Source organism: Chelonia mydas, chromosome 2 (assembly GCF_015237465.2).
Source record: "Chelonia mydas isolate rCheMyd1 chromosome 2, rCheMyd1.pri.v2, whole genome shotgun sequence".
Taxonomy (NCBI): domain Eukaryota; kingdom Metazoa; phylum Chordata; order Testudines; family Cheloniidae; genus Chelonia; species Chelonia mydas.
The window spans coordinates 247,397,256-247,418,777 of record NC_057850.1 but is presented as its reverse complement, the minus strand read 5'-3'; the positions used below and the strand labels follow the sequence as shown (position 1 = coordinate 247,418,777).

At 42.5% G+C, this 21,522-nt stretch overlaps 1 protein-coding gene across 5 annotated transcripts in view; it reads right to left on the bottom strand.

The window, feature by feature from the left end:
* The window catches only part of XYLB (xylulokinase), a 146,138-nt gene that overhangs the window by 35,146 nt on the left and 89,470 nt on the right, over positions 1–21,522 (bottom strand). Inside the window, exon 16 of one of the 5 annotated variants that reach the window (XR_005224109.2) lies at positions 6,953–7,100. The exons of the other annotated variants lie outside the window; for them this stretch is intronic. The gene's annotated coding sequence lies outside the window, so the exon portion shown is untranslated. The remainder of the gene's footprint in view (positions 1–6,952; positions 7,101–21,522) is intronic. 5 annotated transcript variants of the gene reach the window in all.

Sequence of the window (21,522 nt, the reverse complement as noted above, 5' to 3'; positions counted from 1 at the left end):
CTCTGAAATACCATAATTGCCCCTTTGAGTCACTGGCAGTCAGAGCATTCTAATGAGCTGCCATAAATTATACTAAGTTAAGACAGGGGACCAAATTGGTGCACAGCCAGACATGAATAACTGTGGCTTAAAGACACCTTCCTCTGCACCTCTGGTACAAATATAATACAACAGCTTTTCAATTTTAATGACCCTGGATCTAACATGTCTTATATTGACATAGTCTCTAATAATATCTTTCCATGTTATGAAATCACTCCAAGTAGCAATCTCTTTTCAACAGAAGCTCAGGATTGACATAACAAGGGTTTATTTCAGGTCTGGATTCAGGTACATTAGACAGAACTAAGTGTGAAAGCATACAAGGAACAAGCCTGAAATAACCTTGGCTTTAACTAGGGTTATAAATTGCTTGTTCTAATGTGCAATAAATGTCCAAATTCAATCACACAGAATTAAACAAGGGTTTATGGGGGAAAGGGAGACAGTGAAGCTGACTTTGTATATCTTGGATCTATATTGTACCATTTATAGAACAGTCACAAAAGGGCTCAACTCTAGTAAGACTAAGTCCATCATGGGGCACCGGTAATTGATGGCAATAAACAAAAGGGAACCCAGGGCTCTTCGGAACCCTGTCTTTCATTCACTGAGTCCAATCAAATCATTTATGTTGTATTTAAAACTGTTTCAGTCCCCTTTTGAGCCCACCCAATTTTCCTATCAAAGGAATATTGGAGATTCACACTAAGTTTATCAATAGACCTTCATGTTAAGCAATGTTAGTTTTAAAGAGTTCCATAAATTAAAAAAAAAAAAAAAAAAAACGACAAGAAATCTGCCACTCTTCCTGGTTGAATCAAATTTTGCAATCTATAATAAGCTGCCCCTACCTCATTCCACTCTAATTAACATCTTACAGGTTTCAGAGCTGATGTATTTGAGTCACACGGTAAAAAAAAACACAAAACGAAACAAAACTAAAAACTTTAAAAATCAGGTTCTATTCTTAAAAACCCACAATTTCGATTTTATGGCACAAAGCGCATCAAAACATAGGTGCTCTACAGTTCGGTCATCTGTCATACATTTTGATGGTGTGTGTCATATGCATTAGTGCGTTTGAAGGCTGAGAGGTATGGTCCTTGTTATAAATCCTTCTACAATGCTAAATAATTCCTCTCAATCCTTGGTAGTTACACCTTTCCAATACTAAGCACTATTAACCCATGTTCTAGATATTTGCTCTTGTAATCTCTTCATCCCCTTAATCATTTTTGCTACTCTGCTATGAATTTCTTCTATTTTTGCTACATCATTCTCAAGTAGGGGTGCCCAGAACTGAATGTATTTAGCTTCAGTGTACACAGCACAGTAAAAAATTAAAACAGATGGACAATTCACAGGCTATTCCAAATGCCAAAATAAAAGAGAACTCCTGAAACAGCTGAAAAATGCATGCAAACAGATAGAACGCCAAACCTTCTCTGAGTAAAATCCACATAAATTGCAACAAAAGTATAAACACCAGTCTAAGCTTTAACCCAAAGCTTGACTGTTCCTACTGTTTCCCTGCACGGACCTCTTTGTTTCTGCCCAAAGAGAGGATTCCATCTCCTTATATCCAGGATCGAGTTAACAAGCTACCTCTGCCACATAGTGTTAGCCAGCATCTTCCTACAGTGTTCCAACACATGCTAACAGGATAAGTCAGCTAAGGAGACCTGACACCCTGTTATATGCTATTAAAGAAGAGAAGATGTATTCGTTTATTTTGTTACATTTAGACAGAAATGTGACTTCTTATGAAAGAAACCTATCGAGCTAACTCTGTAGAGTTCTAGTAATATCTATTAGGCAACTAACAGAGCTTAGATGAGCAGTAAAAGAGAAAATTAACATTTCTTAGAGACATGGTGTAGTGACCAGAAACCCTACACTACATCTCTCAACTAAGAATGTCTACCACCAAAGGAGGGAGAAGGAGGGTATCAGTCAAGACAGCAATAATGAAACAAAAGGATATTTAACAAAAAGCTTATTTTGTTACAGTATTAAACTACCACAGTGAATCCAGATTATTCCTCAAATGGAAATGGTGACTGGATTATCCATTCCAGTTACTACCCATTACCAGGTATCAAGCATCAGTATTCAACATGAGACTCCCAGAGTGTTACAGCTACAGCTGTAAAACTCACCTTGCTTGGAATTTCAATGAGAACCTGAAACTCTCTGAAGTTCAAACCAGCTTCAGGCCAGCTTGGAATCCTTTTACCTCTCAACAATTCCTCTCCTCTCAAAATGTCTCTGAATTCTGTTTCCCCAAACAGACTCCACTTGTCCTTAATGAAAAGCTACATGCTTCATACATAGCTGTTGGAGATTTTTCTTTCAGCAGTACCCGTCAGGGCAGCGCAAGCATGCTCTGGTGCCTCGTGTCATTGCACACAGGCATGAAGAGCCATTTTGTCCCGATCTCCCTCAGTTCCTTCCTACCACAAAGACTCTGACAGAGGCGAAGGAAGGTAGTTGTGGAATGGACTCATGCAACACATCTTCAAGAACAACAGTAACAGAAGGTAGGTAACCATTTTTTCTTCGAGTGATGACACATGTCCATTCCTCTATAGGTGACTCACAAGCTGTTGGAGCTGGACATGGTTTCAGAGTCTATTTGAACAGGGATTGTAGGACCACCCACCCAAATCTGGCATTGTCTCTAGACTGAGAGGTAAACATGTGGATTGAACGACTGCTGCCCTACAATCCACATGTTGTGCAGGATGAGTGCGTGAGCCAGAAAGTCCATGGAAGCTACCTGTGATTTAGCTGAATGAGCCACCACTTCAGTTAGAGCTTCCATATTTGCTGGACAATAGCATAAACAAATATAGCTGGAAATCTAGGAGGACATTCTCTGAGTGCACACTGGGTGGACCTTTACACTGTCTGAAATTGTGACAAATAGCTGCAGAGATTACCTGAAAGGCCTAGTCCAATCCAGATAAAAAGCCAACACCCTTCTAATATCTGGACAATGGAGATTCTCTTCCCACCTACCTGAATGAGGCTTTGGAAGGAAGAAGGTTGGTAAGTAAATGTCTTAATTAATGTGAAAATCAGGAACCACCTTAGTCAGAAGCTTTGGATGAGGTTACAGGAAAACCTGGTCCTTGAAAAATATTGTATAGGAAGGTTCTGACACTCAAGCTCATATTTCTCCTGCTCTCCTAGTCGAGGTAATAGCAACCAAGAAAGCCACTTTCATAGATAGGTGTAGTAGGTAACAAGTCGCTAGTAGATCAAAGGGGGAAACCATCAACATTGCTAGAACTAAATATGATGGGATAACGTGATTTTGGTAATTAATTGATCTTTAAATATTCATGGTAAATAGGCCCAATGGCCTGTGATGGGATGTTAGATGGGGTGGAATCTGAGTTACTATAGAAAATTCTTTCCTGGGTATCTGGCTGGTGAATCTTGCCCATATGCTCAGGGTTTAGCTGATCGCCATATTTGGGGTCGGGAAGGAATTTTCCTCCAGGGCAGATTGGAAGAGGCCCTGAAGGTTTTTCACCTTCCTCTGTAGCATGGGGCACGGGTCACTTGCTGGAGGATTCTCTGCTCCTTGAAGTCTTTAAACCATGATTTGAGGACTTCAATAGCTCAGACATAGGTGAGAGGTTTTTCGCAGGAGTGAGTGGGTGAGATTCTGTGGCCTGCGTTGTGCAGGAGGTCGGACTAGATGATCATAATGGTCCCTTCTGACCTTAGTATCTATAAATTCAAGCTCCACTTTGGAATCAGGCTGTGGATATAACCTGTCCAAATCCTTTAGAAATCTGATGGGCATTGATTGACCTTTTCATACCCTGTTGTCCACTGGAGGGTGGAAAGCTGAGACAGCCACCAGGTGAACTCTGATGGAACTGTGGGCTAGTCCTTATTGTTTCAGGAACAGAAGATAGACCAAGATATGGGGAATTGAAGCTTGCAAAGAGGCATCCACCCAGCCCATAGATCAAATCGAGAATCTCTTCCATCTAGCAAGGTAAGTAAACCCACTTGAAGGCTTCCTACTGTTAGGAGAATTTCTTGTACTCCTTTAGAGCAATCTCATTCCAAGTGTGTCAGCCAAGAAGCATCCACACTGTCAGGTGGTTTGAGCATTGGCCTGCTAAACCCAGGGTAGTGAATTCAATCCTTGAGGGGGATCATTTAGGGATCTGGGGCAAAAATTGGGGATTGGTCCTGCTTTGAGCAGGGGGTTGGACTAGATGACCTCCTGAGGTCCCTTCCAACCCTGATATTCTAAGACTGGAGCTCTCCTCCCCATAAGACTGTTACTTGCAGTCTGCCAGTAGTGAGGGACCACTACACCCTCTTTCTCAACAGGTACTGATTACGAGGCATGAAAGGGTGGAACCACTGGGACTGCTGTGGGTGGAATGGTTTTCTCTTTGTCATCAGTATATAAATTTCCAATGAATTAAGGGTTGCCTTGAATCCTTAACGCTATAAATCCTCTTGTCCATCTTTTAAGAGAAGAGTGAGGGGCCTTTGAATAGGAGGTCTTCTACAGTTTGTTGCACCTCCAGGGGAAGACTCAATGACTGCAGCCAAGATGAATGCCACATAGTAACTGCAGAAGCCATAGCTCGAGCCTCAGAGTCTGCCACATCTAGGCTTACTTGTAAAGCTGATCTGGCAATTAATTTGCCCTCATCCATCAGAGCAGTGAACTCCTGCTTAGCTTCATCCAGAAGCCCGTCCTTAAATTTTAGGACATTATCCTACAGGCTAAAATTGTACCAACCCAACAGAGCCTGCTGGTTTACAATTCTCAGTTGTAAACTTCCTGTGGAATACATCTTCCAGCTGAAGAGGTCCAGATTCCTTATTTCTTTCCCTTTTGAGGCTGATGCCTGATGTCCCTGTCTCTCCTTTTCATTTGCAGCAAACACTATCAGGGAACCCAGAGGCAGGTGGTTGTAAAAATATTCATACCCCTTGGAAGGGATGTATTATCTCCTTTCCACCCTTTTAGAAGTCAGAGGAAGGGAGAATGGAGTCTGCCATAAACTCTTAATTGGATCTAGGATAGCGTTGTTAACAGGGAGAGCTATCCTAGAAAGGCCCATAGTGATCAAAATGTCCACCAATCTGTGAGACTTTTCTTGCACCTCCTCTGGCTGGATATCCAGAGCTGTAGCCACCCCTTTTAGTAAGTCTTGATAGGCCTTGAAGTCATCTTGCAAGGGTGAGGTAGACTCCATGACTACCGCCTCATCTAATCATGAAGAGGCTAGTAGCTGTTGAGGAGGTCCCTTGTCCAACTCCTGCACAGGAGAGTCCTGAGTAAATAACTCCTCTTGTGAAGTCCCAGTCCCAGGAGAGGGGGAGTGGTGACCCTGGTGCACATGTTCCCAATACCTACTCGATATGGGAGGGCTGGAAGGGAATGGGGATGTCTGAGACCCTGGGGGGAAGGTAAGAAACACTGATACAGAGGTGGGACCCAGCTATATGCCAGCCATTGGTCCTTGGGGTGAGATCTAAACCATAGTGGGTAAGAACCCCACCGGGGCTGCTCAAGTCTGAAAGCATAGGATCCAACCTCAGTCTAATGAGGAAGATAAGCCTGTTTTCTTTGACCGTGGGGAAATGACCCCATTGGTACTGGGGAGAACGATTGTGAGTCTAGTGATGGAGGCACTGGTGAGACCATCACAGGCTTCCCCCTTGATGGAAGCCACCAAGATGCAGCAATGTATCCACCAGCAGTACTGAACAGTGCACTGGTGATTGAGCTGGCAGGAAGGATCTAACACATCCGATCCTGGTATAGGGCAGGAATCTTGCACTGCAGGTGAAACTGGTACCAAGAAGATCAATAGTTCGCAAGCCGTCTTGAATGCTTCGGGTGTAGATGGCGCCATCAAAGGCCCCGACCCTGAGGTACAATGAGCTGCACCAGTCCTGGGATCAGTCTCAACAGGTCCTTCCTGAGCTCCAAAGTCATTAATCCCTCTTTGCATGCAGGCTGTATCTGGGGGTCTCTCTTCTTCGACTTCCCCGCAGTGTCCTTGCCTCCACTCAGTACCTTACCTGCAGATTTTGAGGGCATCAAGGACTTATGAAGTCTTTTCTTCAGTATGGTAAGGAGGGTCTGCCTATAGAGTCAGCTAGAATGGGCAGAGCACTCCTGATAAACTCGGTACCCGTTCCAAGTGTGAAGGTTCTGATGGAGGGTGACAAGCAAACTCCACGAGTAAGTATTTGAGACTGCCAGCCCTCTCCTTTTTGGAACAAGGACTGAACCCTCTACAACTGTGACATATGTCACCTATGCATGCTTTCCCCAGACATTTAAGGCAGCTGGGGCAAGGATCACTCACTGGCGTCAGTTTGCCACAAGAGTGACAGGCCTTGAAGTAGAGAGAATGTGGCACCAGTCCAGTACTGGACCTGGTGCCCAAACAGGCACTGGAGACCAAGATTCACTAAGAATAAAACTAAACTTACACTAGTCAGTAACTATGTACAAAATACACTACTCTACACTAAACTAACACGACAGGCACTATAAACGCATGAAGGGAGGAAAGACTTGCAAATACAAAGATCACAGTTCCAACAACCGACACGGGGGAATTGAGTGGGGCAGGGATAGCATGGCCCTTTATACCCGCATGCAGTGGCACAAGGCACCAAAGGGCACTTACGCTGCCCTGGCAAATATTCCTGAGGGGAAAAACCAACAACTGTGTATGACGCATGCACACTTACATGTGCAATCACTCGAAGAATTTTGTGTTTTTCTGGAGAGTCCAACATCTTCAATCAACTGGCCTGCTCCCCCATCTGGTGTCTTTGGAAGGTTGCTGATAAGCCACTGACTCCACCAATCCATGTTTAAATCTTTACAAAGAAGGAAACTGCTTACCTGCAGGACATTCAGCAGCGGGACGACCAGGAAATGCTTTCCCTGTCTTATTTCTGCCCCTTTAAAAAGGCTTCCCCTTTTTCTTGGGTCTGGTGCACCCCAGAGTACACAGCATGTTACATTCCAGGTTTTCTGCTTTGCCGTATATCTAATTGTGTATAAGTGAACAAAAATGCACATCTTTTGTAATTCCTCACACTTAACACATTTAGCAGTAATAAAGGACACAGTGACTTTCCAAGGGCATGTACCTGCTTAATTATTCAAAAGAAAATGACTCAGGCACTGTGGTATGAAACACTAAAATATGCAAACAAGGTAAATTATGGGGGAAAGCAACAAAAGAAAAAATACAGTTCATGGTGGAAACACCACACAGGACCATATCCTGATCACCTTACCCACTCATGCAGCTCCATTCACTTCAATATAAGGTGAAACAAATGTGCCACTTCAGGTGAATTATTCTGTATAGCACTTAGCTACTAGCCAGTGTCCTAAAATAATCTGACCAACAACTGGCCACCTCTAGAGCATCTGCAGTATTTTGACTTAATGAAGAAGGATGTTTAAGAAAGGACAACAGGGAACTGTACTTTATTTAATGGGGTCAAATCCCAATGCAGGCAAAACACCCTTGACTTCAATGGAAGCTTTGCATGAGTAAGGACTCAGTGAGATAGGAATTCAGGATTTCACCCTTGTGTGACTCTGGGCTATCCCAAATGAAGGATCCGAACTGATGGAAAAAGAGATTAGTACAGAGACATTGCAACATTGAATTTTATCTACTTCTCATAACACACACAAAGTCCACTCAAACAATGAGCATCTGATTTTAGCTTGGACCAAAAGAAATGTCTTTCCAATCAAGACATCTATTAAACTGAATGTCTCTTGTAAGCAGGTACTGTGTTATATATATTTTCATCAAAACTGCTGAGAATAAGCAAGAGGAAAATGACTAAGTGAACTGAACAAGAAAGTGTCTGATCTTGATGAATAATTCAAGGATGAAATGCAACAAATGCTGATTTGTTTTTAAAGGCAGAAGGCAGGATACAACTGTCCTTGGGTTTGAAAAATGACCTTTTCTATGTAATGATGCTCTTGTCTTTAGGCATTGAAGCACAAGCTCAGCATTTGTAATTCCAGTTCACAGCTCTGTTGTTTATCTCAAAGCTTATCAGTCCTTGTAATATAATTTAACCTTTACTTAACAGGGTACTCCAATTATTGCAGGGGACTAGACTAGATGATCTATCAAAGTCCATCCAGTCCTACATTTCTATAATTCTATGCTTACCTGCTTCACAGTACTGTTGTGATGCTCAGATACAATTTTTAGATGTAAGCACAAACTTTTTATTATTACCACAGTATATCTATAAGTCAATAAATAACTGCAAAAAAAAATCTTGTGGTTATCTATATCAGTGGTTCTCAACCTTTCCAGACTACTGTATCCCTTTCAGGAGTTGGATTTGTCTTGCATACCTCCAAGTTTCACCTCACTTAAAAACTACTTGCATACAAAATCAGACATAAAAGTACAAAAGTGTCAGCACAATATTACTGAAAAATTGCTTACTTTTTCATTTTGTCTGTATGAAATTTTAGTTTGTACTGACTTCGCTAGTGCTTTTTATGGAGCCTGTTGTAAAACTAGACAAATATCTAGATGAGTAGATGAACCCTCTGGAAGACCTCTGCATATCCCAGACGTACATGTACCCCTCATTGAGAACCACTGATCTATATGCTTCAGTTCTGTACATAAACGCCACCACTGTGGTCAGATGCACTTCTAGGTTATGCTAACTACTGTAGTGGTGGAGAGGTGGCAGCGGTACAATGCAGCATGTAACTTCTTCTCTATTGGGGTTGCAATAGGAGCTTAGTACAGCTCTGTAAATGGCTGTAAATGGCTAGTCATGGCCTGTTCAGTGCATCCTTGCTGCTCTCACTAGCACCCCCTCCAATTCATGTCTTCTTTGTGGTTCTCTGTGTCCTTTATGTTCACCTGACCACAGCCTGTTATGAAACAGCTGATAGGACAGGACACCTTTGTCAGTGCCCTTCCGACCAAAACCTCCAATTGAGTGTAAAGTTCCACAAACCCTTCACCACCTCTTATTAGAGATTAGGGGATTTTTGGTCTCTGGGGTAGACTGCAAGAAATTACAGTAACTCCTCACTTAACGTTGTAATTATGTTCCTGAAAAATGTGACTTTAAGAGAAACGATGTTAAGCAAATCCAATTTCCCCATAAGAATTAATGTAAATGGGGGGGGGGGGGAGGGGTTAGGTTCCAGAGAAATTTTTTTCACCAGACAAAAGACTATATACACATACATACATACATACATACACACACACACACACACACACACACACACTGTTTTAAACAATTTAATACGGTACACAGCAATGATGATTGTGAAGCTTGCTTGAGGTGACGGAGTCAGAGGGTGGGATATTTCCCAGGGAATGCCTTACTGCTAAATGATGAACTAGCAATTGGCTGAGCCCTCCAGGGTTAACTCATTGTTGTTCATGTAGCCTCACACTCTACAAGGCAGCAGGAATGGAGGGCGGGGAGACAGCATGGCAGACAGAGACACACACCGTGTGAGTGAGTGAGTGTGAGAGAGAGAGAGATGCACATTGCCCCTTTAAGTATACTGACCCCACTCTAAGTACACTGCCTTGTTAAGTGGATCAGCAAGCTGAGACCGCAGCTGCTGCCAGAAAGCTCCCTCCGTCCTAAGCCCTGTCCCTGTCACGTGTCCCCCCTGCTCTATGGAAGATGGGGTAAAGCGGGGTGCAGGAACAGGGGGGAGGGGGACACCCTGACATTAGGCCCCCCCTTCCCCCTTGCACAGCAAGCAGGAGTCTCAGGGAGCATCTCCAAGGCAGAGGGCAGGAGCAGCACATGGCAGTGAGGGGAGGGACAGCTGAACTGCTGGCAACTGATAGCCTGATATGCTGAGCGAATATATCAGCATTTCCACAAAGTATTGTTTGGGGGAATACAATCTCCATTTTCCATACAATGATTATTGTCCCTTCTCTCTGCTAACATCCCCTCAGCTAGGTCTGGATGAGTAGGCAATTTTCCTGATTCCAAATTCATTAGTTTGTATTTCAAAAGCCACTTTGATCTTCAAAAGTCAAGGTGACTGAATTCTGATTTGCACGCCCATGTCCATCTGTATTATTCTGTATGTTGGTCCCTCAACAATGCAGAATGTATTTTCCTCATTATAAATACATTTAAATTATAAATTTTGCTTGCTATGGAACATCATGAAAGATACCAAATTCTGTCACATCTTTGCTTGTGGGTTTCCTGTGGAGCCCCAAGAGGCAATTCAGCTGCCATCTCCCAGGGCAATATTTAAGAAAGGGTAGTAGATGTGATTCCATTTATCATTGCAAGAGGCCAGGCTGGAGTAAGGAGGTGCAGTTTCAAGCTCCCTGCAACAACTGACAACCAGGGTTAATCTGGCTCGATATTCCTTAAATTTTTAGCATAATAATTCACACACAGTATCCAGGACTCTGTGTGACTCATGCCTGAGATACCAATATTGGTGGAGGGGAAAATAAGTGCTTGTTTTACTAGAAAGTCATGATTTTAAAATTGCTCAGTTTTCCCAGTCTCGGCTTCTCCATAAATTGTGTTCTAAGCCCTTTTCCTGGACTGATAACTTGATTAAACCAAAATTGTGCTGGAATGAATCCACTTGAGAGCAGATGATCACTCAAGACAGATAAAAAAAATGGAAAGAAAAACAACCTACCCAACTCTGATACTAGGCAAACAAACAGTAAGACTGGCTTAAGCACAGACAGAGGCAAAGCACTAAGATGCATACTTTCTGTCTCCTGAAAATCCACCAGCACCCCTTGCTCATGAATACTCAGATTACATTTGGCTAGTTGGCAGCACCATTTAGCAGTCTAAAAAAAAAAAAAAAGTGCTTTTTCTCTGTGGTAGACAAATCTTCCCATCTTCATGCCCACCTTGTCATCTACAAAACTTACAATTTATTCAACTATTTTATTTATAGTATAATTAACCTTTTCAATATCTGAAACCTTCTGTGCCTTTTAAAGTATTAATGAACAAAGAATACTTTTCTGAGCCAATGTTTAATACTATTTCTGGGAATACAGAGTATGATACTAAAAGAGAAATATATATACTATACTTAATACAGGATGTGGCTAGAAAGAGAGACTTCTCTACTGAAGGTTTTTAATTTCATAGCATGATGATTGGTTTGCATGGAATTGCATTTTGGGCACATTCTGATCTCTGTATACCAGGGAAAATACACTCAAGTTAATGGTTACTTTAGATTTACACTCATAAACAACAGATCAGAATCTGGCCCAGACACTCATGAGAAAAAAAGTCCCACTTGCCTTGGTCCCTTGGAGACCCCAGGATGGCTCACAAGAGTAAGGGAAACAGGATGTGGTCTCATGAGTTTCAGATAAAAATGCAAAAAAACTTCAAGCTTATACATAAAAGCAAGTTGTGGGAATGATTCTGATCTCACCCTCACTGGTGCAACTCCATGGATGTCAATGGAGTTACTTTCTGGCTTACACTGGTGTGAGATCAGAATCAGACCCTCTAGGCTTGATTTACCATTGCCAGGCACTTTCTGTCATCATTTACAGCAATGCAAAGTGAATACAAAATGCTACCAAATCAGAACAATAGCATTTTACATTCACTTTGCCCTGCACCTTGTGTAGTGATTTATACCACTGCAAAAGGCAGAATGGACCCTATATGTTTAGGTCCAGTTAAGTGAAAGAATACATCCAATTCCTCAATAATATGGCTGTTGATTAGTCTCCTGAAAGGTAACTGAAGTCTTCTACGTGTCAGATATTTAGCTTTAGTTACAACAAAAACTATCTTCAGGGAGTACAAACATTTCCCCTCTGGCAACCTGTCTGTCACAGCAAATCTGTAAATAAACTGTCAAACTATTGTAATCATTCTTGAATCTGCAAGGGAAAAAGTAGTAAAAATGGTGCAGCTGGCTCTAGTCCCTGTAGAACTGGACTGATTTCACAGCTTTAACATGGTTCACTTCTTCACAGTAAATCCAATCTGATATACTGTGTGCAGAAATGAGTGACAACTTTGCTAATCATTTTCTTTAACTTATCATATTCGAAGGTAATAAAGGATGCAATGACTTTTCAAGGGCATGGACTGGTTAATTTTTCATAAGTAAATTGACTGCAGCTCTGCAAAAATCTACTAAGACATACTGTAAAGCCATCTAAAGTATGAAGACTCACATGTAAAAGGGAAAACAAAGGAACTGGTACTGGGAGAGATGATTTTAGAATGCTTCCTTATATTGACAAATGGAAAGTAAGAGTAACAAAGCTGCAAACAACCCAAGGAGCTAGCCAGGGGCGCTGACTGTAAGACTAATTAGATATAATTGCAAACTGGACAAACTGTTAAACAGAAAGAACTAACATATTTGTTTTTATAATTTAATGGTGCAGATTAAGGCTTGGGATTCACCTCCCTCCCTCACCTTATGTACTTAACAGAAAGCCAGCTAATCAGTCCAGCAGGGTCTGAGGATGCAACCTAATTGGATAGGCACTAACCAAACATCTGGACCCATGAATATGGGGATGTGAGAAAGGCCTATCTGAAAAAGACAGTGAGTTTCATAACAGTTTTGGCAATCTGTAAAAAAAATCTTTAACTGAGGGCTCTGCGCAGTGCAACTGGTCACTCCAGGAGGCTGTGCTGAGGAAGTAGTGTCCAGGAGATAAGTCTTGGTGGTTTTAGCTGGAAAAGTGACAAAGAGACCTGGAAGAAGAGCAGCAACTGGAGATGAGGGCTGCCCCCAAAATGCTGTCTGTAGAGAGTAAAGCCTCCATCCTGGTGGCCCTGAAGGGGAAGAACAGAACAGGGGAAGGAGGATCACCTGGACCGCTCTTGCTCCTCCAGAGTGGGCAAAGCATAGGAAATAAAAGGACGTACTAACAGCTTATGCACTGAGCTTCATCAGGATAGCCTTGGAGGGCTACAATGAAGTGGGACTTCCACACTGTTCCCTGGTCAGGTCCTCCCCAGTGGCAACCTGGTTTCCTGGAGATCCATGCTTCCATGGTCTCCCTGCTGGCAGCTCTACAAACCCACCTGAGAATGGTTGAATATACATCAAGGAAGCAATTTAAATAAAGCTGAGGTCAGCATGATCACACTCTTGTGTATCCCAATGGATTTGAAGGGGGAGGAAATTATACCATCCCCCTGACACTTCCCCTTCCCAGCCCATGGAGCTCAAACCCCAACTACAGAAAGGGTTTTGCAGGAGAGATGATTGCAAGTCTTTCCACTGACTTCAACGGGTTTTGGTCAGGCCCCTGTGGAGGAGGGATATAGGGTCCTTAGCTAGGAGACCCCGCATCAGAATATTAACCACATAATAAATTGAGTTATTTGTTCAGCCATTTTGAGTTACTGGCATGTGTGTGGGGGAACCCCCATATGGACCTGAATCTGATCTCTCTTACATTGGCGGTGTGTGTTTATAGGTCTCTTTATGGCCCCAAACAATTAATTTATTCTCAACACTCTTATGAGATACAGAAATATTATTGTCCCTATTTCACAGATGAGGAATTGAGGCACAATAGAGAGATAAATGTTCATCCAGGAAGCCTGTATTAGAATGAGGAACAGAAACCAAATCTCCGGAATCCCAAGGCAATGTATTATCATAAGACCATCATACCTCACTGGTGTGATTCAGGAGTTAGTGCATTTATACTGGAATAAAAACATTGTGAAATCAAAATAAAGCCTGTGCATTTCTTTTCATCTGAAAAAATGACTTTTTTCCCCCCAATCTCCCCATAACAAAGAAATAGCTAATGGGATTTTCCTCCCACTATAAAGAAAACAATATCACCTCTGGGCTGAAAGTGTCAGCCCCACAAGTGATTATTTTTTTTAAAGCTGTGGGCATGTGAAGGCAAGATATTATAACAGAAGTCTGAAAATGAAATCAGCCTCCTCTTGCATGCAAGACAACAGAGCAACAAACATTAGGACAGGATATGAAGACTAAGGCTTTGTCCAATTGAAAGTACTGGGGTATTTTAGGTAGAGAAAGTAATTACCCCAACTAGAGTTGCTCCAGGTCAGCAGTGTTAACTCCCTGACTCTTGCCAAAAGCGCTGTGAGCTCTTTAAAAGGTACAAGTAATCAGGTCAACAGGCTAAAGCCTGCAAAGTAAAGTGTTTTTCCGGAAAGTGTTTAGCGTGTAAGATAAGGAGAGATACAAGAACAATTAACAACTGAAGAAAACTGTGTACTACTACCTTTGTTTTCATCCAGGCTGAATTTCCCCTGAAACTGAATCACTGGGTGGGGAGGAGGGGTGGAGGGAAGGATTTGCTAACATCCTGAACCACAGGAAGAGCCTGCCTGGGAAACCTAAACAAAAAAACTCACAACTGTGTTTTTTCAGTGAAAAAACACACACGCACAATAAAGCTTGTTACATATACCATGAAAGAGCATATTCCTACAATAATTACTATCTAACCCAGCTCAGAAAAGGCAAGTATGTTTAAACAATGACAAAAAATCTTAAAAGATCACATCCCTGTTTGCTGAACCAGCCTATACAGTATAAAGATTTCCCCCACCCCTTTCTCCCACCTCCAGGCACCCGGATTCTGTACAGTCAAATAAATAATTGAATCAGAACACAATATAAAAAACTCCAATAAAATATCCAAACCAAACAGTTATGAAGTGGACAGTCACACATAGGGGGTCACAAATACTGTATTCAAGCGGCCACCACAGTGGAGGCTTGATCATATGCTGATTGTAGGTATAATAGTGGAACCCCTAACAACAAGCAGCTACCCACTGAATTAGGCTCAGTAGTTTGTGGAAATGCTGAAATCGCCTGACCCGGATAGAACAATGAACTCTTAATGTTTGAGATTAATCTAATCCCTGACTAGGTTCTTGGGTCAAAAAAGGAGAGGAGATCATTGGGGATACAAAGGAAAGTGTGTCTCATGCTATTTGACCAAGAGGGTCATGGGGAAAAGTTAGATAACATTTTTCCTTTATCATATGAATACAGCCAACTGTTTGTTCACGGAGACTAATTCGACTCCCATTGATTTCAGTGGGCACTAGGCTGGGCCCTAAGGGTGAAACTGCAGTTTTACAACCAGCCTTGAGTAAGGGGTTGCATGTAGCAGTGCTGCCCCAGGAGTGGAACAGAGACCTAATTGTGATTCAGTCCCTCCCCTGCTCTCGTCTTACAGTGGCGGAGTAATTTACTTTACCTCTTCCCCTGGGGCAGCTTACTTCCCAGAGCCAGCAAGCAGGAAAGGGTGTAGCTATGGCTCCTTCCACACTCAGCCCTTCTATAACCACTTCCTTACAAGAAGAGTATCTGGTAAGTAACTCCTGCTCTCCCAACCCTGGCAAGAGTAACAATCTGCACAGAGAAGTAAATGGGTATTATTCTCTCTCACTCTCTCTGTAGGCAAGTAAGGGACATGAAAAGTAAGGGACATGACAATCTAGCACTAAGGCCTTTAGCTCAACCAACAGTACCTAAAGGTAAATTATTTACACCAACCTGGTTGAGATCAACTCTCTATCTATCCCCCACTATAACCACAAGAGGCTTTTCAACCTTTTATAATTTCTCCCAAAACATTAACACAGCTAAATTGCACATCTTACATGTATTATGATATAGATTAATATTATAAACAACTATATGTTCAACAAGGAAAAAGAAGAATAAAATACATATTTGCAATATGGTCAAGTTAATTTTTGGAATCTCCTGACTTTTGAGTGTCTGACACTGAATGTTGCACTAATACTAGGGGATGGTATGGGCATCATATTTAATTGCACTTATTATTTCACAGGGGAACAAGAGGAGGAAACACTCAAATGCTAGAGAGAGAGAAATCCAGAGTTATTTGACATGCACACCTTACAAGCTCTGCAGGTTTCATCAATGATGCTTGTAAGTTCTTTGAAGTGTAGCTATTGCACAGCTTGTAAGTTTCCTTGCTCTGGAGCTAATGGGCTTGTGGAACTATAAGCTCCTTAAGCTCCTTAGTCTAGATCTAAGCGAACAGCTTGCTACAGTTACAAAGCTTCACTACCCCTTGCTCTGAAGTTGTTAAGCTTCTTAGTTTACACTCTTCTCCTGCGTCATCTTGTAAATTCCTGTAATCTGTACCTGTACTGAACTGTACTATACAACTAAACTACCATCCCATGCACATGCATTGCATCTACCTTTAGCACCTCGCAAGATGTGCTTAGCACCTCACAAAAATCAGGCCCAAGTCAGTAGCTACAAGTTAAATGGAAATTGCTTTGGTTCATGATCCACCTACATTTTCCAGTGTCATAATTTTATTGTAAACCCAAGTTTTTTCTATCCTAACAAATCTTGACTTCTCAATAAAAACCTATTTCATACCAGTTTTGAAGTTTCAGGGTGGGATTTTCAAAAATGTTCAGCATCAGCTTAACACTGATACCACTAAAGTCAAAGGGAGTTTTACTATTGACTTTAGTGGGAGCAATGTTCAGCCAATACTAAACACTCTTGAAAATCTCACCCTCAAAGTTCTGAATTACACCCATGAAAATAATGTTGGTCAGAATTTCCCCCCTCCTTTCCTATTCCAAAAAAAGTAAAGAAAAAATTCATTCACAAAGTGAACAGGAACCAATTCTGGACCTCGGGCAATGTGTAAAGCCAGTGACTTTGTACCCACTTACACCAAATTTGGCTTCAAGTATGGACATTTTCATCCCTGAGTACAACTATTCTGAGAAGTTATGATTTGACAGTGGAAACTGTCTTGGCAACTTTAATTATAATTATCATGACTAATGTTACAAAAACATTGTACCTTTTTCATGTGCAAATGCTATCTCAAATTAATCTACTAATTGCATCATTGTTGCTTTTTGGCATGCAAGCTACCAGTTTGATTGCTGAAAAAACAACTCTTTCAAGGAGAGCACTTAAGCATGTCCTTAAGTCCCATTGACTTCAGTAAGACCTACGCAGATGCTTAAGGGCTTTCCTGAATAAGGGCCTTAATCCTGCCTTCACTTACCATTAATGTGAGTTGCATCCCTGCATTTGAGAGCTGTACCTGAAACCCAAGATCTTGTAACACAGCATCCTAATCAAAGGGTTGCTGGCCAGGCCACTATTCTACACTTCTGCTATCATGAACGACATAATGCAATACAGCTAAAAGACTTAAGCATTCTTCATTTGTCAAAAGTAATTAAACATATCACTGACTTTCCGCACAACTCCAAAGCCAGCTGGGAAAAGAGAAGTATGTCTCTAGATCCATTTGAGTGACAAGGTCACATCATCCCTCTCTCCTTTAGTTACATCTCCATCACTGAGGGTGTGCTTCATGCTGTAAGTTAATCTGTAAAACTCTGGACAGTCTATCTAATGTAATTAGGCCTAGCTGTCCAAACAAGACAAAATAATATGGGATGGCATCTGAGGGTTCAGATTGGCTTGTAACCACCAACTGACAGAAATAGGTTAATATACAAATGTAATTCAAGAGGAGAACATAATAGTAGGCTTCTGTATAGTTACATTTTAAGAGAGAAAAGATTGGAGAAAAGGTTTCAAGACCTTCAAATTGCAGGTTAAAGAAATGCTACATGCACTCATTAAGAGCCTGATGCGGAAACAACATATCTGCTTAAGGCTGGGTTGTTGTTTTTTCTCCTGTGACATAAAAAGCTCATAAAATGTAATTTTCCTGATGTAGCTTACAAGAAATTGCTATTCAGTTCATCAACACAAACTACTCATCACAAGGGGACACTCAGATGATTGTGAAAAGAATTAAGCATGTAAAAAATGAGGACTAATTGGCTGAAACAGAATTTAGTAATGGGATACAGAGCCTATCACCGATAGATATTTCCCCCCACCCCCGCCGCCTTTGTCTGTCATAGCTATTTATATTGGAAGCTCTTCAGGGCAGAGACATTCTCTGACCACACAAACACACACACACACCCTGCATCTAGGCACAATTTTGGGTGGGACTCCTAGGCAATACACTAATAGATCACTGGTATGAAGAACTTGGCTCAGGACAGTAGTGGCCAAAATTTGTTAGTATCCAATAATAGCTGTCCAGTGAGGTGTCAAAGAAGTTGGTGGACAATGTCTAGGTCACCTTGCTGACTCTCAGCAGAAAGGCCAACAACTAAGATTGCAAATTCAGCACAGCTAATAACTTGGAAGTATATGAATAATGCCACTAACATTAGAGAGTCAATGGGACTACTCATGTCCTTAAAGTTAAGCATGTTCTTAAAAGCTTTGCTGAAATTGGGTCTAAACTGGCAGAGAGAATGAACCAAGCTCATTTCTACAGGAGGTTCCTCAAGGTCAGGACTGAGCCATAATGGTAAAGCAGCTTTCACTGCTGTTGCCTATGCAATACCTCTTCTCCAGATAAGCAGAGGATTTCAGTTTCTGTCGCCATCGATCCTGCAATAAATATGCTTTGTCTTGCTTTTGTTTTTTTTCTAACCTCCTGTGAGCTCTTGAAGAAGCACAGAAACCATTCCCACCACTGGTTGAATCAAATGACAATGCTATATTAAGCAACAAAGCAAGCCCTTTTTTAAAATTAAAAAAGCCCAAAAGTATGAGTGTGAGAGGGGGAAAGAGACAGATCTGGTGTGAAAGGATATGAGAGAAATTCATAAATTTATTTTTTATTAAACTGGATATATAAGTAAGTTAAATATCTCCCAAGATAAAATAAGTTTTACCCCTAAGACCAGTTCTCCAAGGCACCAATGGCCTCACAAGCTTTAAGGGGAATGTTTTTATTCCAACAAACTGTTTGAAACAACTTCTTCAATGTACTACATTAGGCACACATACTCCACATCAGACATAAGTTTCTCCTCCCACCCTCGGCCTTTTTAAAAAAAATTTTATTATAGATATGCCAAGGGTAACCCCATTTTTAAAGTTATGTTTGAATTCCACTTGTTCTTGGAAGATCCCAAACTATTTATTGAGTAGTTAAAGATATTCTTCCATAAACATGCATTTCTTTTTATTCGCTTTCAAGGCCACAGAACAACTGAACTGAGACCTCGAAATGCCCATGGGTTTTTCAGGCATAGGATGCACTACAAAAGATAAGCAAGGGGCTAAGGAACATAGATATTGTAGTCTGACGGATAAGGTACAGTAACTCCCCACTTAACGTCCTCTCGCTTAACGTTGTTTCGATCTTACGTCCCTGCTCAATTACAGAACATGCTCCATTGAAAGTTGTGCAATGCTTCGCTAGAACGTCGTTTGGCTGCCTGCTTTGTCCACAGCTGGCAGCCCCCTCGCCCTGCCATCAACTCTCCTAAGCCCCCCCGACAGCGCCTCCCGTCCGCTGGCAGACCCCAGGGATCAGCGCCTTATCCCTCCTCCCGCGGCAATCAGCTGGCTTGCGGCGCTCCGGATGGAGTGGGGAGAAGCAAGGACTCGGTGTGCAGGCTCCCCCTCCCCCCCGCCTCTTGAACTCTGCAAACCAGCTGATTGCCACAGGCAGGAGGGAAGCTGCGCGCCGAGTCCTCACTCCTCCCCCCTGAAAGTCGCAAGCTAGCTGATTGCCGCTGGCAGGAGGGAGGAGCAAGGACGTGGCGGTGCGGCTTAAAGGAGAAGGATGGGGGGGAAGAAGAGGTGAATTAAGGCTGGACTTGGGGGAAGGGGCAGAGTGGGTGGGCTGAGGGTTGAGCCCCCCGCCCCTGGTGCTTGCAGAGTAGGGGAAGCTGCCGCTGCTGCACAACATGGTTCTCCTAGCCTACAGCACCTTCAGCCTCCTTGCCTGCCTCATTGTCTCCTCATTGCTGTGCCTGTGTGGGGTAAGGCAGGGGCACAGTACAGTACTATAGTTGGGAGGTATGTACAGTATGTTTGTGAAAACACAACACGTGCACACTCCCCCCCCCCCCACAGCAATTCACTGTTGCTTTATGGCCCAGTGGTCCTGCTTGGGAATAGGGCTCTACACCAAGTGCTTGCGAGGCCACCAGCTGCCTGCAAAGCAGCTGTGGGTGGTGCACAGCAGAGGCCCTGCCTTGCTGTCTTGCTACAATGATGATTGTAGTATTAAATTGCTTGTTTAAAATGTATATAATGCCTTTTGTTTGGCAAAAAAAAAATTTCCCTGGAACCTAATTGCCGCCCCCCCCCCCCCTTTACATTAATTCTTATGGGGAAATTGGATTTGCTTAACATCGTTTCACTTAAAGCCGCATTTTTCAGGAACATAACTACAACGTTAAGTGAGGAGTTACTGTGGACCGTGATGGTGGCCAAGAGACTCACTACCTTCTACATGTGGCAAGGAAAGTAGCTTACTGCATGTTCCCTAGCTTAGCAAATTGACTAAATTTTATGATCTTCAAATGTGAGGAACCCTAAGAGGGAGCAATTCTCAGTGTGTGTGGGTTTGTGGAGGATGAGTGTCTTCAAAAGATCTGAAAAAGCCCTTCTTATGCTTCAAGAAATGCAGCAAAACAATTTCAAACATGGTCGTAAGGGAATATTTATGCCAAGCCTGCCCTGAAGCTTATTCCTATGTTAATCAAGATCCGAAATGTAAATTTACCTCTCAAGCATCTTTCACTTCAGTCCCAAATTTACCTCCCTTGCACATAATGTTGATGTCATCTCACTGTTTATTACTGAAAATTATTGACACTTCAAGTGCTGAATCATGAAATTGGGGTTGTACACTAGTTTGTTCACTTTAAAGCAATTGATCCCACATCATTTCCAGATTCCTCTTCTGCTGTTTTTCATTGTGCTCTTCATCCTGTCCCTTTGTCACACTGTGGCAGGGATGTGCTCCGCTCCTGCCTCTTTCCAGACAAATTTGGAGACACTTCTTCAGGGAAAATACCCAGTGATTTATTTACATTTTTCATTCCCACCACCTTGACAGATTGTGCAGCAGCTTTAGCTGTATTCTGGGGTTCTAAAGCTCCTGAGCCAGGCAGAGGGGAGACCTCCTGTGGCCTTGACTTAGAGTGACCATATTTCCCAAAGAGAAAAATGCAACACCACACAGGACTTGCCCAACCCTGCCTCTCCCTCCCCCCACATAGGATCCGTCCCAACTATCTGGCATCACTGCTCACCTGAGCCCCTCCCACCCCACACGGGGCTGGCCCAAGCCCTCTGCCCCCCAGTACAGTGCTGGACCAATTCACCTGGCATCACCACTCGCCCAACTCCTGCTGCCTGGGGGCTGACTGCCTGAGCCCCGCACCTGGCACCACTTCTTCCACCCCCTCAAATGTTCCCCTGTGCCCACCTAGGGGGGCATGCCCCAATTTTTTGGCAAAACTGGGCATTTAGCATTTGCTCTTGCCAGCTGATGATCAGTTGGCAAGAGCAAATGGGACAAATACCCAGATTTGCCCAAAAAATTG